Genomic DNA, 17,035 nt, shown 5'->3' with positions numbered 1-17,035 from the left:
GTTTAAATATGAACTAGGTCCCGGGGTTTTTCTGCATTTGCGGTTTCCTCGTTAACAAAATTCTGGTGTCTTTGTTATTTCTTTTCCGCATTATATTTTGTTATATAATTGAAATATCACATGTTGTGCGTTAAGATCAATCAATTAGAATATCCAACCTTTGATTGTTGATTTACATTGATTGACACTTGATCATTGGTCTTTGGTACCGTTCAAGTAACTCCTCTTATATTCAATCTGGCTCGCAGATTTCTATTTGCTGATTGTGGATTGAATTAAGAGTTAGAGATATTAAGCTCTTTGATATACTTTACTCTTGATTGAGTTTGACTGTCTAGTTGATTCTCTAGAAATTATATTGGAGTAAGTCCTTTCAGATTGCCAAACAAATTGTTGGGTGTGGTTGTTAGACCCCCGCATTTTCAATTGGTATCAGAGCATCCATACAGTATAAACGTAATAAGTTTGTGTTTGACTGATCCTTAAAAACTTGCCCTATGGGAAATTTCTTTGGAAAACTTTCTCTTGGCATCTGTAACGCACGCCAGAACTCCTTAAAGATTGTTCGATGAGTATTATGGATAGGACCCCTGGTTTCTCATGATAATCTCATTTCATCTAAGAATTTGGAAAACTTAGATGATGAGAAACAATCTAAAGGAAAAGTTAAAAAGAAAGGAAGGTTGAGAAAACGTTCTTTACGCTCAAAGATATGGATTCTCACTAGATTAACTCTTAATCTTTTTGAGAAATACTATCGTGATGGATCAATTGACAAAGATCTATTTAGAGCTTTTGAAAGCGTTTTTAGATTCTTGGAAAAACTTAATTCTGTTAAATTTAAGAATCGATCCGATAAAAGTTAGGTACATGCAAAACCATGCAATCATGATGTACGAACTAAACACGCTGTCAACACAAGTAGATCCAATAAAACGGGTTCTCATGTTGTTGACACTGTTTCAAGTTATCGGAAAAATCTTCTTTCTGGTCATTTGAAAAGGAAGTTAGAAAGCTCTAGTAACCCTGATTATCATCATTACTATGATTATATCACTGGCATTGCTCACAAATATCAACCAGAAATGGTGCATGAGGATCTCTATGCACATCGTTCCACTTTGTAACAAGCCTGGCACTACCCCATTTGTATGTATCTTGAGATGGGGCAAGAAATGGTTTGATTTGTGTATAGTTGGGTTAAAATGTTCTTCTGTCCTTCTAGGATATTCGAATAATCTTTCTACTACATCCGTCTTTTCACAGAATTGTGTTTTCACGGGTTGCACAACCTTGGTGTGTGAACATCAAAGAAAATCCTACATTCCTTTTGTGGGTCGCGGTTCAGAAACGGGTCCAAGCCCATTAGTGGGTATATAAATAAGGAGTACGCGTACCTTATTTTCCTCCCATCCTGTCCGCGTACGTGAAGTTTCTAGGGTTCGCGAAATTCCTCCTGTTAAATCTTCCTTGGAGAAAAAAAAAAAGGGTGTTCAAGGTTCATTCCAAGTAAGTGATTTCCTCTTGTTTTCCCTTCCAATTTCTAGATCTCATGATGAATTTCAAGGTTTCAAAAAGAACTTCAAAAACTTTGGGATTTTTATCTTCTTCTAGCATGAACTTACCTATCGATCAAAATTCCATTAGAATTAGATTTGTCAATGATTCTTGTGAAAAGGTTTTTGAAAGGATTTCATCCAATGGGTTTATTCTAGAAAAGAATTTGGATTTTACTTGTGGGCATAAAGAGGATTTGATATGTTTTGAAAAATTCAAACTTGGAAACATCTTTAATGGTCTTGGTGAAGGTTTTGACACTCTTACAAGAATTTTTTATACTAACATCTATGATGTTAATATTGAAGACATGGAATTCAAGACCATGATAAATAGACAAATAATTCTTGTCAATATAGAGTTGATTTCAAAGATTATCAAAATTTCTCTGGGTAATTTTCATCTTCCTAGGCCAAATGATGAAAGACCATCATATGAAAACATTTCGATTGGTCTTTGTGGTAAGAGTGTTGCTTGGAATGAAGGGAAACTACCTACTAATAATCTTAGTCTTGCTTTGATGTCCCTTGGTAAACTGGAATATCTAATCTTTGTCCCTCCACGATTGAGAATTCAAGTTGGAGTCGTGAGTTTGCGGAATTAGTCTGTTTCCTTAAGATGGGAACTCAAAGTCTTGACATTTGTGGGTTTATCATTTATCAAATGTTGTCAATGACATCTCCCAATAAGAAGTTAGGCTATCCATGCTTGATTGATCAAATTTGTCAAACCTTTTCTATTGCTCTGATTGGGAACTCCATTGGAACTCCCAAGCTTGTTCGTCCATGTACTTTCAAACGTATGAAGGAGAATGCTTGCAAGAGAAAAAGATATGACACACTTAATGGCACATGTGACTCCACTTCCATGAATCTTCTCCATCAGATTCTCAAAGGTGTTGATAAGATTAGTTCCAAGGTAAAGTGCGTTCAAGAACAATTACTTGCGATTGCTACCAAGTTTCCGTAAATCAAGGATGATATGGATAAGATTCAAGCCTCTCTTATGGTCTCCGATGATGAAGATAATGATTAATTTTTTCATGGTTTATTAATTTTATTTGGATTATGTCTAGTAAATCTTCTTATGAGAATTTATCTCTTGTGTTTTTAGAAGAATAACTAGGGTTTGGAATAGCCTTTATTGTGAGTACACATAGCTATGTCCAACGTTTTCATCTTCATGTTTTTAGATTTATTTATTTAAATTCTAAGTTTATTGGAAGATGATTTTTACAATTTTAATCTTTATGATTTTATATATTGAAAATTGTTATGGGATATGTTGTTTACTTCTGTGAACCTTTGACTGTCCCATAGTTGTTCAAAAGTTATCTCTATTATGTCGGTATGAAAGTATTGATAACAGATAGAATGAACTTTTGACTTACAAAAGTTAAAGCCTTTTATGTCATTATTTGATGGAAGAAAGGATAAAACTTTTGTTTACAAGGATTATGTCAAATGTATGTCATTGTGCAAATATTGATGGAAATTAGGATGAATCCTTTGCATTCCGCAGTATTGGTCGATCTCCGATCCACAATTTTTGTGCATATACTGTGTTGCTCAGTAAGTTCTCTTATGTCGAGCATGGCCAATTGAATGGATCAGTTTTTTTGGTTAATTTAGTTGTGTCTTCCGATTGAACTAACGATGGGTTCTCTTGTGGTTATTTCAATTGAATTTTTTGGATACAAATTCATGTTTTCATGTGATTTGGTTTTATCCAAAGAAATCCTTCTTTTCTTGTAAAAGCAAGGTCGCCTTTGTTGTTCTTTCGGGAATGATATTTTATGGGGTTGAGAACTTGTGCTTAATTGCCAAATCTTTGTGTGGAGTGCGGCTGTGGAATATTATAGGGGTTATCTTGTATCTTTATAAACTCCTTGATGAATGCATTTAGCTTCGGCTTTATGATTGCATCTAAATTAGTTGGTACGCTATTCTATTTTGGTCATGAAGTATCTCTATGAAAATTTCATGAGGATACCACTAGTTTTCGTACCTTTGCCAATTTATATTGACAAAAAGGGGGAGAACTAATGTGTAGTTTCATACTACAAATACATATGGTTTACTGATCATTATGCAAGGGGGAGTGGTTTTCATGTTGAGATGAAGTATTAACTAAGGGGGAGTGATACATATCACCATAGTATTGTTATCAAAGTTATGATACAATTGAAGTTTGATGTTGTGTAATAATAATATGACACTGTATAACGATGATTAAGAGCATTTGTTTTCTCATTGTTATCGCTACGGATCTTCAACAACTATGATGCTGAGTTGAACACTTTTAGGATCATGGAGTACTTGGAAGTGACTAAGTTTTCGGGTCGTGTTGAAGATGCCAAGGAGATCAATCATTTGGATGAGAAGCTACAAATTTTTATTTATTTTGTAATCCGTATGTATTGATAGTTTTGTCACTAAAATTGACAAAGGGGGAGATTGTTAGAGCACTGCTCGGTCGAACTCGCATGCGTTGCTATCTCAAGCATGTTTGTCAATGTTAGTGATCAAAACTATAAGTCTTGATTACTAGCTTATTTATAGATGTCTCGGACTAGGACATAGTGTTTGTGGGTGAAAATTGTTTCTGCTGGTTTTGGTAAATTTGGGTGTGTGTGGATGAGAAACAAATCTAAACCCTAAACAAATACACTGCACGAGAGTGCTTTTGATTCGAGAGATCAATCTATACAATTCTGGCCTTAACCAAGAAATGGTCGTTCCAGAATTGTTTCGGTCACGAAGTGAAGGAGATGGGGTTGATCTTAGGGAGGGAAGCGAAGAAGGTGTTGAGATTGTGAAGGTGTTGGATGTTTATGACTTGTATCAGAATGATGAACTGGCTTGCACAAATGTAAGCTATCAGTTCTGGGTGTTTTCTGAATACTATGACAACACTTGGTTTTTTTTCGTCTGTCCTGTTTGGAAATAGGTGAAGGACCTATTTATACAAGTCATTGAGCGCAAACCTTCATCTCGTAGGAAGTGGAGGAAGTTGAGTGATGGAGTAGTGGGGTCGTGTAGGTGATTACATGATCACGTCTTGTCCCACTTCTCTCATCACCTTAATCGTCCATGCCTCCTGACACGTTCTTATAAATGGGCGTGTTGCACGCCGCACGCTGTAAACCTCCAGGACAATACCCCAATAAGTACCCCCAGTTTGTGACATGCTTGATATCTCGAATGAGTGGATCGTGGGACCCATAGGAAATAGCATACAATACTAAGTTAAAGAACTAAGTTATTTAAGAAATTGATATTCATGAAATATCGTGTATGATCGATGCATGTAATGCATTGAAAATAATCAATATGTATGAAGCATCGCTGTTTTAATGCTTAATGGAGTAAGTCGCGGATTAAGCGTCTTAAAATAGCAGCATGTTCAAATATCTTCAAAGGACCGTTCAAAGGCCGCATGGACGGGCCATCCTGTAGGATAAGAATCTCGCAGCAATAATGCCTCAGCGAAATTATCAACAACACAACACAACAGTGTCGCAGAACAATTTCAGAAATGACATAATAAACGACGTCAGCTAACTCATGAGAAAAATGTGATGATCCTGCGAAAATTAGAGAGTTTGCGAGATTAACATTTGTAAGGTTGCGAGAATGTCGCAAGCCATATCCTAAAATAAAGGACAGATTAGCTGTCATCCACTATGTAATTCTCTATAAATAGCCGCTCAATTGTAAAGAAAAGGAGAGAGATCTTTTCTGAGGGAGAAGCAAGTAAATAGGAGAGAGAAAATCTAGAGCAGTGGTTCTTCTTGATTCCTTTATCATTTCTTGTAAGATTGTTCAAAGATTCATCAATAAAATTAAGATTGTTAATCTAAAATGAGTTGAATGTTCATGAAATCTTATGAGGGGTGTAGTGTAGGATTTCCTGCAACTACATAATGGCGCTAGAAACAGGGAGAGATTGAAAATTATTCTAGAAAAAATTGAAGATTAATATTGAGATTTGTGAAGATTTGGAGTAATTGGTTAAGAATTTTACGTAATCTCTTGCAATTTGTTAACATTGAAGAAATGGCTAGAAGAAGAAATACATCAGAACAACCAACTACTGTTAGAAGAAGCAAGAGAATTGTTGGAAGGGAAAGAAGTGAAATAGGAGAATCTACTAGAATGAGAAATAATGGAGAAAATCAAATTCAACCACCAGTTCAGCAAACACTAGTACAAGGAAGGAATGCAGATTATGTTAGGGTGAGTATACACACTTGGCAATCAAATTCAGCAGAAGAAGTAGAAGAAGAGCAGCAAACCAGAAACCATAGACAAGTAGAGAGAAATCAAGAAGCAGATGAAGGAATAATTCATGGAGATGAGGAAATTGGAGCGTTAGAAATGTTGAGACGAAGAATACATGAAGAAAGAAGAGCAGAGGCAGAAGAACGTGCAAATCTAACAAGGAAAAATCACGAATTGAGGATAGAAAATATGATACTACAGAGTAGAAGATCGAGAAGTGCTACAAAATCATATTCAAGATCGACTAGAAGAGAGATGACGCGAAATTCACCCATAATTAATGCTGGAAATAATATTCAAGAAGAAATATCAAATCCTAATGAAGAACATCGCGAAAATAGAGAAAGGACTGATGATCGTTACGTTCCACAAAATGAATTTTTTGATGATAGGAAGAATGATAGAAATCAAGAGAATGGACAACGTCAGGGACGAAATAATCAAGATGGCGAAGGGAATCGAGAGGAAGGAAGGAGAATTTTACATGAGAGAGAAGCTCAAAGAAATTAACAAACGATTGAAGAAGAAATTGAAAGACATTATGCTGAAAAAGCACGTTTAATTTGCAAACGTGAAAGATTGAGAGCGGAAATGGAAGAACAAGAGCTTCAGGAGACAATTCGTCAGAACAATCACGAAAATCGAGAAAAAAAGCGTACGCAAAACCGGAATAACTGTAATATCAATGAAGAGTATGATAGAGTACAGAGGATGGCTGAAAGACAACGAATGGAATTGATGAGAAATGAACAAAATCATGGAGGGGAAAATGAGAGACATCATCATATGCGAATTCAAGATAGAGATGAGGAAGAGAATCGTAGAAGAAGACGAGATGAGGATGATGAAGAAGAAATACAAAATTTCGCCAGAGAAGAAATACATGAACGCAGAAGAAGGGAGGCGAAATTAAAAAGACCAATGGATCAAAATTCAGGTGTAAATAAAAAAATCTTAAAATAATTAGAATAAATGAGAGGAATGCTAAATAATAGAGGAGAAGTAGGCAGAAGACAATTAGATGAAGTTATAGAAGAAGCTGCGAAAACTCCATTTACAAGGGAAGTACAACTAGGAGGAATACCTTCGAAATGCAATTTGCCCGCATTAACCAGTTTTGAAGGAACAACTTGTGCAATTCAACACATTAAAGCCTACGTGAGGTGCATGTTGCAATGGAAAAATCATGATGTCGTATTATGTAAGTATTTTGCATCCATCTTAACAAGGGAGGCGTTAAAATGGTTCGAAGGTCTACCAAAGAATACAATAACATCCTTCAATAATTTGCAGACTACATTCCTGGGGGCATATATAAGTAATTATTCTTCGCGACCTGGTATTGAAGACGTGTTTGGATTAAAACAAAGAATTGGCGAAAGTTTGAAGCACCTAACTAAAAGATGGAGGAATATGTGTAGCGAAATGGCTGGCCGTGTGGATGAGAGATATCTTATCTTATCATTTATCAATTATATGTTTGCAACCAACCTATCGTATATCCAAATGTTCAGAGTCAAGAATACGATCACAATGACTGAATTGCGAGAACTTCAGGAAGAATATATTTCTCTAGAGGAAAGGCAAAATGAAATGGAATCATACCCAGTTGCGAACACCAGTTCACAAACAACGAGTGCAAGCTTATTACCCAAACTAATAAACACAGTGGCGATCACTTCGCAAGTACAACAAGAGAAGGTGACGGGCGACAATCAACAGAAACTGGTGGCTATGGGAAGCCGAGATCAAGAGGAGTATGAAATAGAAAGAAATTTCTACAATCGTGGTGGAAATAACAAGATTCAAAGACTCGAGCAGCCGCAAGAAACTTATGGAGGTCAAAGACAAAACTATAATAGAGGACAAGGAGGTCACAAGGTAGTATGGGAAGAAATCAAGATGCCACCTCTAAATGCAAGTGTGGAGAAAATATGGGAAGCTATAATTTTGATGGAGAATATACCAACACCATGAAACATGGGAACGGAACCACCTCCAAACCACAGAAATCATGAGTTTTGTTCTTATCATCACTTCATGGACATAACACTAGTACATAAATCCCTTTTCATCACGGTTTTTTACCGTGACCAAAGGTCTACGGTCACGGTATTTCAATTTTCAGAAACCGTGTCCAAAGCCTGCGAGGCCAAAAGTGTTGCCCATTTGGTCACGGTAATTTTCGTGACCAATTTGTACATTTCACCGTGACCACAATTTCTTTGGGCACGCACTTTTGTTAGACACCGTGACCAATACACACAATTAGACACAGATATCGTTCTATACCGAGACAAGTTCATGGTTTTAAACACGGAAAACTAACATGCACCGTGTCCGAATTTGATCATTGGTCACGGACCGCATCTCATACCGTGACCAATCTGTGTAATGGTCACGGATCAGGAATACTCACCGTGTCTAGTCCAAGTATCCCCCAATGTTGGCCACATATTTTTAGATCAATATTGTACCCAGAAAAGTCTTAAAAGCCATAACTAACAATAGATTGACTTTTTATTGAAGATCAAATATTATATCCATGACATACATATATAGCTTACTGTTAACAAGAATGAACAAGAAAGAATAATGAAATCCCTATTTACAATGCTGGTACCACTTGTAATGTCCAACTTAGACCACCAAATATCTAATCACGGAGATGGAGACAATTGTGCACACATTCACTCCCAACCTAGGCAATTCAATGTCAGTATTACTGGAAAGCATGCACTGCATTGATCACAGCTTCACAGGCGAGGTTTCTTTATCCAAAGAGAATCTCATTGAGATCATAGCAATGAAATACCTTTCCGCGAATATAATTAGTGCGTTTAAGTCTCATAGAGCATTTAAGTCTCTGACACCGCATGTGTGGCATCTCCATTAGCAGCTTGGTGTGCGTGAAATTGAATGCATATTGCCTCTTGCATATCTTTATACTTTTCCAGAAGTTCCTGAAACGTAGCCAAATTAGTGTGGTTCACTGTTTTATCAGATTTTTAGATCAAACGCTAAAGCTAAAATTATGGGTCTGATATATCAACGATAAAATGAAGGAAACAATTTGTTTGTCGTATGTTCAGCAGCTTCAGCTATAAACGTAATGCTCAGACCTGTGCCAGTAGTTTTCCATTGCGGATAACCGTTGTAGGTCTAAATCAGATACCCAGCTGTTCACAAGTACTGCAGCTCCAACCACCTGAGGAAACACCAAAATTTATTTTAACTCTAATTTGTTTAAGTTCTACCGAACACACCTCACTTAAGCACCCAAGTTGACTGTTTTATCCATTCTCTGGTCAAGGGTTGGTAGCTACAATCAATTCAACTAACGAGAACTACAGCCGTCAATAGGAAGTTGATCCATACAATATATATTATGAGGACAGTATTTGATGCATTACATTGAACAAAGACGAAAAGACACACAATTCAAAAGCTCTTCCGAAATACTGAAGTAGTTTTACAGAAGCATTTAGAAAACAGGTTTACCTTTATCGGAGGGTACTTCGAGAAGGGAGCATGACCATGGGCCAACTCTAAAGCAGTTTATCCCAAATGACCATATATCAGCTCTGCAATGTGTATAAACAAAGAAACTTCACAAGAGTAGATAGTGGTTCTTATAGACATATGAGATAAGGGTTTTCTGTGTATCAGTAGTTTTCATGGAAAAAACCGAGACCTGCCGAGTAAAAAGTGTTATACAGTACAGTAAGAGGTAAAAAACAGCCTCTCACTTGAAATCGTATCCACTTCCCGGCTGCAAAGCTTCTAAGCCATCCTGTAAAATATGGGAATGTTTCTAAATTCAATTGTGTACAGCAATGAAGAATGAAGAAAGAAAGAAAAGGAAGAAATAAAAGATTTTCATTCAGAAAAAACTTGTTACAAGGAAAAGAAAACTGACGAGCATGCAGTTCCTACAAAAGTATCCTTTGAGCGTTGCATGTCATCCTTGTCAAATACATAAGCTTTAACACCGAAATCCCCAAGCTTCACTATTCCATCGCTGTCAAGCAGTATGTTTGAAGCCTGCATAGATGCATTCCTTCAATTCAATCAATCTCTCCAAATAAATCACAAAGGGAGCACATATGTATTAGTTTCGCTTCTAGTAAAAAGCAATATGCCTGAACGTGATAAAAAACCTTGATGTCACAATGTATATGCCATATTAATAGTGACAATCCAGCATAATGTACTTACAACATTTAAAGCCATACTATACACGTAACCTCCAGTCTAGCTTAGCTGTGCCTCGCTGAAGCAATCGCAATAAAGTCTCCAGTGTACCTGAAGGATGAAACTCAAATCAGTAATGCAGGTGGAATATCAATTCAGCCAAATTAATTAGAATTATAACTGATCTGAATTGATAAAAATAAGTAGAGTCGATATTTATAATACAGAACAAGTTACACATCTAAGAGATAAAGGGTGCATTTGAATTGATTTGACTTCCCAAAGATATTCTACATTCACATTGAGAAATAATATAATAGCTAGCATGATATAATCAATGACCAAGACTCCAAACTTCTCATCTTACTGGCAAGATATTCACCTAATGATCCGGGATTAGAAAAACAAACGAACAACATATAAAAATCAAAATAGTACATTATAATAAAAATTACCTGATCAAGAACCTCAGTGATGAAATCCCCAGCTACCTCCCTAGACTCGGCAACTCCTCAGCGATCCATTTCCTATTAGTTTCCATAGTAGTAATGAAAACTAGCATGTGTGAAAGTCCTACATTCTGAGGTGCAAAATTCAAAATCACGAGACATGAGTACTTCTCCACATTTTGGTAAGTTTTCAGAAGTAAAAAATAAACCGACTTTGGACGGTGGTTAATATTAACCGAAGAAGCATCCAACATGTTAAGCATAATATTTTCCAAGCCACTTAAAACAGTACTTGCCGTTAACTGAAAAAATATTCATTGCTTTTCTTTACCTCGCACAAAGTAATTTTGGTTTGTTTCCACGGGTTTTAAGAATTTAATGGTACAGCCATACATGAATATATTCGACATAGATAATGGAAAGGTAAATGAAAAGAAAAAAAGACTTACCATGGGTTGCTATACCCCCAGCTGGCTACTAGCACATGAACTTCATTGCCCTTCATTCTTGATGCTTATGTACCTTGCAGAAAGTAGAGTAAAGGTCAACATCGTAAGTCTATGATGTCCATTATATAGACAGAGTGTTACTGCCATAATACACTAAACAAGAAGCGAAGATTGAACTTCAATCATAGTCTTAACCGTAGAATCAAAAAATCAATAAGAAAACACTGAAAAAACTGGAACATCAACGGGAGATGACAGAATATAGATGAACACTTTCTATTCATTTCAAGCAAACCCTTATCTAGCATCAAAATTCTGCTGGTGATTCGAGCTAGTAAGATATTCTTGCCAAGGCAGTACAACGGATTACAGAACATAATTAACAAGTAAAACAAGATAAGAACTTAATTATATGTGCAAATTGAATGCAGAAATGGAAGTAAACGATTTTGAATCTGCCGTAGCACGACTACACACAAAATCCACCCTCGAGGAGTTACCTGCAATAATAAAGCATGGATGAAAGGTAATCAGATTTATGGGCACATTACCAGCTTGTGAAATTACAAACTGAAAAAAAATCTAGCTTTATCGAAACTGTACGGTTAACATACTGAAACTGGTGGGTCTCTTACAGCTGTCACTACCATCTTATTGTTCAAAGCTGGGATCAACGTATATCCCCTGACCATCATCGCGAAAATAAGGAGTGTCAGAATCTTCGTCCACATAAAGTGAGCTCATATCTACCGCCATATTATCTTCTGGACGACAATTCTCAAACATTAGGTCATCCTCAGCATTTTCATCGACATCACCGTCATCAATATAGTCATTTAAAGGGCACGATATAACAACAGACCACCTTGGATCTCCTTGATCTTCTACATAAAAAACTTGATTAGCTTGGGCAGCTAAAATGAAAGGATCCTTTTTATGCCCTAATCTGTTGAGGTCGACTAGTGTGTAACCAAATTCATCAGTTTTGACACCATAACCACTGTGTACCCAATCACACAAGAACACGGGTATCTTTACGCAGTGGTAATCAAGAACCCAAATCTCTTTTATCAGTCCATAATAGCGCGATGTAGCAATCTTTGGGTCACTGTCCTTCGCACTAGCAATGTGCATTCCTGACGCCTCTAGGCTAACCCCACAGTTTTGGCTTACGCCTACTACATCATGACTTTTAGTGTGATACCGGCATCCATTTATGTCCTATCCATTGTACTTTACAACTATATGACACGTCCCTGTGATATCCACCTAAGATATTTAGAGATTTTTTTCTCCTCTGCCATGATTTCATCTTCGTTCTCCAACTCTTTCTGGACCTACATAGTTAATGCTTTAGATTGGAAGTCGTGGAACACAGTTATGATGCAAATAGCTGTACGTACTACTCAGGGACGTTCTCCAACTCTTTCTGGACCTACATAGTTAATGCTTTAGATTGGAAGTCGTGGAACACAGTTATGATGCAAATAGCTGTACGTACTACTCAGGGATAGAAAGAGATGCACAATTAATTAGAACATGGTTAGACTGCACAAATATGCTACCTAAATGGAATATTTGTAAAACCACTGCAAATTAACTGAAATGATTACCTTTTTGTTCAACCACCGACAAAACGTTTTATTGTGTTCATTTTGCAGCCATACTTCAGTTCTAGCTTTCTTGCCATACTGTTGCTTTAATTCGGACATGTGTTGGCTGGCAGTGAGAAAGAAGTTATTAGTTCCACTGACTTGAGTTAATAAACTTGTATGAAATGAAAAAGAGGAGGACATACTCTATGTAGGGTTTTACTTCTTCAGTATTGTGTAACACAACGAGGTGGGATCGGGACAATAATACGCCATCTACCACATCCTCGTGAGCACCTTGTAATGGTTTTCCATCTGATATTATACTTGAACCCTCCGAAGAACTAGTTCCAGTATACTTTAAAGGAGGAATACCGATTGTTTCCACGCCAGACAACCAATGGGCAGCAAACTCAACAAATTCCTCTAACTCGTTACAATTTAAAATACAACCTTCATCTCGAATTTTATTTCGAATTTATCCCTTCAAAATCTTTACAAGGGCTTCTGTATTACCTTCACAGACAATTGTAAGCTCTTCGATCTGTTTTGAGCAGTCACCTGTCACAAAACCAAAATTTTGCACACATTACAAATTAGGATAACTACTTACTTTTTACAAATAGAACCTGTGTATAATTAAATTGAGGTTGCGCGTCTTACAATTTGAACAACAACTTCACCAATCTCGTCTGTTTTGTATTCCCAATTTCCATTTTCACGGGCAAGAATCCCAATTTTAATTCTCGTGGAGGGGGTGCATCACCTGTCTTCTTTCTTTCTCTTTTCTGTACAGCAAATACATTAATATCAGTATGATGTTTATGTTGAATAATACTATGTTTCATCTAAAAGCTTATGTCGACAGAAATAAAACAAAACTGAAGTTGGAAACTTTTGAAGCAGATACCAAACTCAAGTAAAAAACAGAAAAAAAAAATGAGAATCAAGCTCTCTCAGCAATTAATTTCAACATTTAACTAGAAAAAAAAACAAGTTATGAAGGAAGACCTAAAAAAAATGATGAGTTAGGGGAATGATTAAGAGCTTATGCCTCTTCTTCTCGAGAGCACATTTAAGGAGATTCACGAAAACCCTAACAATGAGTAAACAAAAACACAGAATTAGATAAGCAAATCTAATAAAAGGTTGGAAATAAGTCAGATCTAAAAGAAAAGGTGAGTTAGATTGAAGATTTAGAGCTTACCTTGTTGACGGAAGTTACAATGGAGACGATTTCACTGTAAATCAAAACAAATTAAAAAAAACCCCAATATTATCACCATACGAATTCGAGTAATTCGAGTACTCGAAACAAGGATGTTTCTAAGCTGAAGAATTAGGAAACGAATATTAAGTTAAAGAGGATGAAATTTGGGGGGAAAAAAGAAGAAAGAAGGAAAAAAATGGGGGAAACGGGAAAAAAACTAAAATTGGTGGGGAAACTGGGGGAGGTGCCTTCTAGATTCTTCGATCCCGCCATTACAGGGTATAACGGGAAGGATTGAGAATAGATTAATCACCACGATGTATTCTCTCCTACACGAGTAGGAAAAAAAGAAAAAAAAATGGCAATAAAATAAATACTTTGTAGTTCACATTAGATCGAGCACGTGTATAAGTATTTTAGAGTTAAAGAAAAAAAAAGTTATATGAGAAGGTCAATCTCAATTAATTGAAGAAATTAACTAATAAAATGAAGAATCAGACCAGAAAATTACCGGGTATACTTCTAAATTAGTCCCGACTAGTTTTTTGTTGCTCAAAGTTATCTAAAGTACGTAAAAAAATCAATTTTTTTTTACATTTTCAGAGTTAATTACGTTTAGAATTTTGCTCATAACCAACCGTAAATCGAAGTTACGGTTTGTAAAAGATGAAGTACCAACCGTAACTGATTAAATTTGAAGAAAACTCAATCGTAAAACCAGTTGCGGTTGGTAACTAAATGCTCGATACGAACCGTAACTCAGTTACGGTTGGTAACCAAATGCTCGATACCAACCGTAATTGAATTACGGTTCGTATACTAAAATGGTTACCAACCGTAACTGAAGAAAATTCTCAAATATAAGAACATACAGTTGGTAATTGAACTATTACCAACCGTAACAACATCAAAATCTCCAGTTACAGTTCGTAATTGAGTTAAAATCAACCGTAACTCACATAAACCCAGAAATTTCAATTTCAATTTTCATCTAAAACCCTAATTTTTGATAGAAATTAACCTTATATCGAACAAAATAAACCAAATTGTAACTGGGTTTTCAAAACATACCTCGTATAAGTCATTACACTACACTCGATTAATTTTCGAATCGTCGATTAATCGAAGACGATGAAATTTTGAGTTTTAATGGAGGTTACAATTGATGGGAGGAGGAGAAAAGAAGAAGAAAGAAAACAAAATTTCAATTTAGCTTTGATTTAGGTTAAAAAATGGGGAGGGTAATCTAGTCAATTTACACCCCCAATAGGGCATCCCTTAATCAATTAGAGGGACATTACTATCACATTGCCGCCCCTCTAATAAACCATGCTGCCCTATAATAGGCTTGTAAATTTAACTTTAGTGAAGTCTTGACTTCAAAAGAAGTTATAAGAATTAGGTCAATTAGGGTGAATCTTAGTCAAAGAGATAAAATAATGTGGGCTCATATTAAAAATGGTGATTTTATTAAAATCGTAGAATCGTGGCCTCTTTTGAAAAATTAGTATTGATGACATATTTGTGATGAAAGCATTCAATGGAAACGCCATTACGACTGATATAATCTTCTAATTGGCATATAGGAGCCATTAGATATAAAATCAATTGATAACAAAATACAAATATCATAATCATATTTACACCATAAAATCGTTTGAGAAAATGATGATTTATTTAATAATACTAGTAACTAATGGTTGCACCTAAACCAATCAGAAAGATCTGAAAAAATCAGATCAAATCCGATAGATTTGGATCAAAGTTGAAAGAAATCAGGAAGTTTGTAATCAAGAAGAGAAAAATGAGATTAAATCAGCTTACATAATTTATATGAATGAGACTAGTACTTTGGAAGATGCTTGTTTTTGGAGGAAAGTTTGGTCAATTGATTGTCTGACGAAAACAAAAGTTCTTCATGTGAAAAATCTTTGCTCAGATGAGGCCTGTTAATTCCTTACTTAAGTTCTATAATCCTTACGTGGATGATAAATGTCATTTATGCTATAATAAGGAAGAGTCTGTTATGCATTTGTTTATTTGTTAAGTGTCCCGCTGCAGCTCATATTTGTTTGGGGCTTGTCTGCAACATCTAGTTACTACTAATCTGGATTGGATTGATAAGTTATTTCTTTACTGGCGTGATCATACACTTGGCCTATCCCCTTTTGTTATTATGTGTCCAAGTCTAGGTGTTATCGTTATGCGGTTCATTTTGAAGTTAAAGTATGATGTTATCATCAAGAGTATTACTATACATTTGAATAAAATTATATTATGGATGCTAGAAGAATGATTAACACGTATATTGCTCCCCCTTTATCGATTAGAAAAGTGAATGGAGATGTTAAAATTCTTAGAGCAGATATGGAACACTTTATATTCATACATGGTTCCTTCTAAAATTTTAATATGGGATTGGGTATTATTTGGTGTGATATTGCAGGTAGAATAAGAAGAACTTGGACTTTGGGTTGATTCCAGATGCAGTTGGTGCTGAATTGTCTGCTCTAATTTTGGAAATCTCTTGGTCTAAAGAGATGAATCTTTATAAAGTCATCTTTGTTTGTGATTTTCTTCAGTTGGTGGATTTTGTGAATGGAGACAATACAAATGTTGCGTGGAGAAGCAGTGATCTTCTTGAAGACTGTCAGAATTTACTTTCTAGTTGTCGTTCTTTTAATATTGTGTATATAAAGCGTGTTAAAAACAATCTAGCAGTCCGGCTTGCACGTCGGGCTAGAAAATACTGTGTCAAGGATATCTGGGTCTCCTTTCCTTCTTTTTTGGATAGTCTTGTTAGGAAGGAACCCTTAACTGATGTTTGTAATTCTCTGCTTCGTTAAATCTAAGGTGTCTTTCTCACAAAAAAAAAGGAAAAAGTTCTTCGAAACCTATCACAGATTCGAAATTTGTGACCCAAAATCATCCATGCGTTAGAAAATTTGAGCAATGTGAAGCATTTCCTCATAACCCGAAACCTATGTTCGAAATACGACATTGTGACATGAAACCTCTCACTTGACCAAAGGTATGGTTATTCACCCAAAGTCATCAAGTGATCCAAAAACTGGGCAACAAAACCCAAAATATAAACTTAGTTAGAGAATCTTCAATGCAATGGGTCAAGGTTTTAAAAAAGCATGACATATAGGATTTAATATCTTTTTCGCCAAATTTTCAAAGCCAATGCAAGGGTCAAGGTCATATAGAAAGATGACATGACTAAGTGGGGGTAAAGAAGAAAGTCTAATCTAGACTGTCTTCATGATTCTGGGTCTTCAGTCTAAATCATCTTTTG

General features: G+C 35.9%; 1 long non-coding RNA gene across 1 annotated transcript; it reads right to left on the bottom strand.

Moving 5' to 3' along the window:
- Positions 1-8,687: 8,687 nt before the first annotated feature.
- Positions 8,688-9,430, bottom strand: LOC113354085. Its single transcript, XR_003361669.1, has 3 exons — positions 9,342-9,430; positions 8,963-9,048; positions 8,688-8,803 (listed from the first exon to the last, which is right to left on the bottom strand). It is a non-coding gene; the product is annotated as an uncharacterized LOC113354085 (long non-coding RNA).
- Between the last annotated feature and the right edge of the window lie 7,605 nt (positions 9,431-17,035).

The sequence above is a fragment of the Papaver somniferum genome, chromosome 2 (genome assembly GCF_003573695.1).
Source record: "Papaver somniferum cultivar HN1 chromosome 2, ASM357369v1, whole genome shotgun sequence".
In the NCBI taxonomy this organism is placed as follows: Eukaryota; Viridiplantae; Streptophyta; class Magnoliopsida; order Ranunculales; family Papaveraceae; genus Papaver; species Papaver somniferum.
Note: the sequence above shows the minus strand (reverse complement) of the source record. Positions and strands in the feature narration are given on the sequence as shown.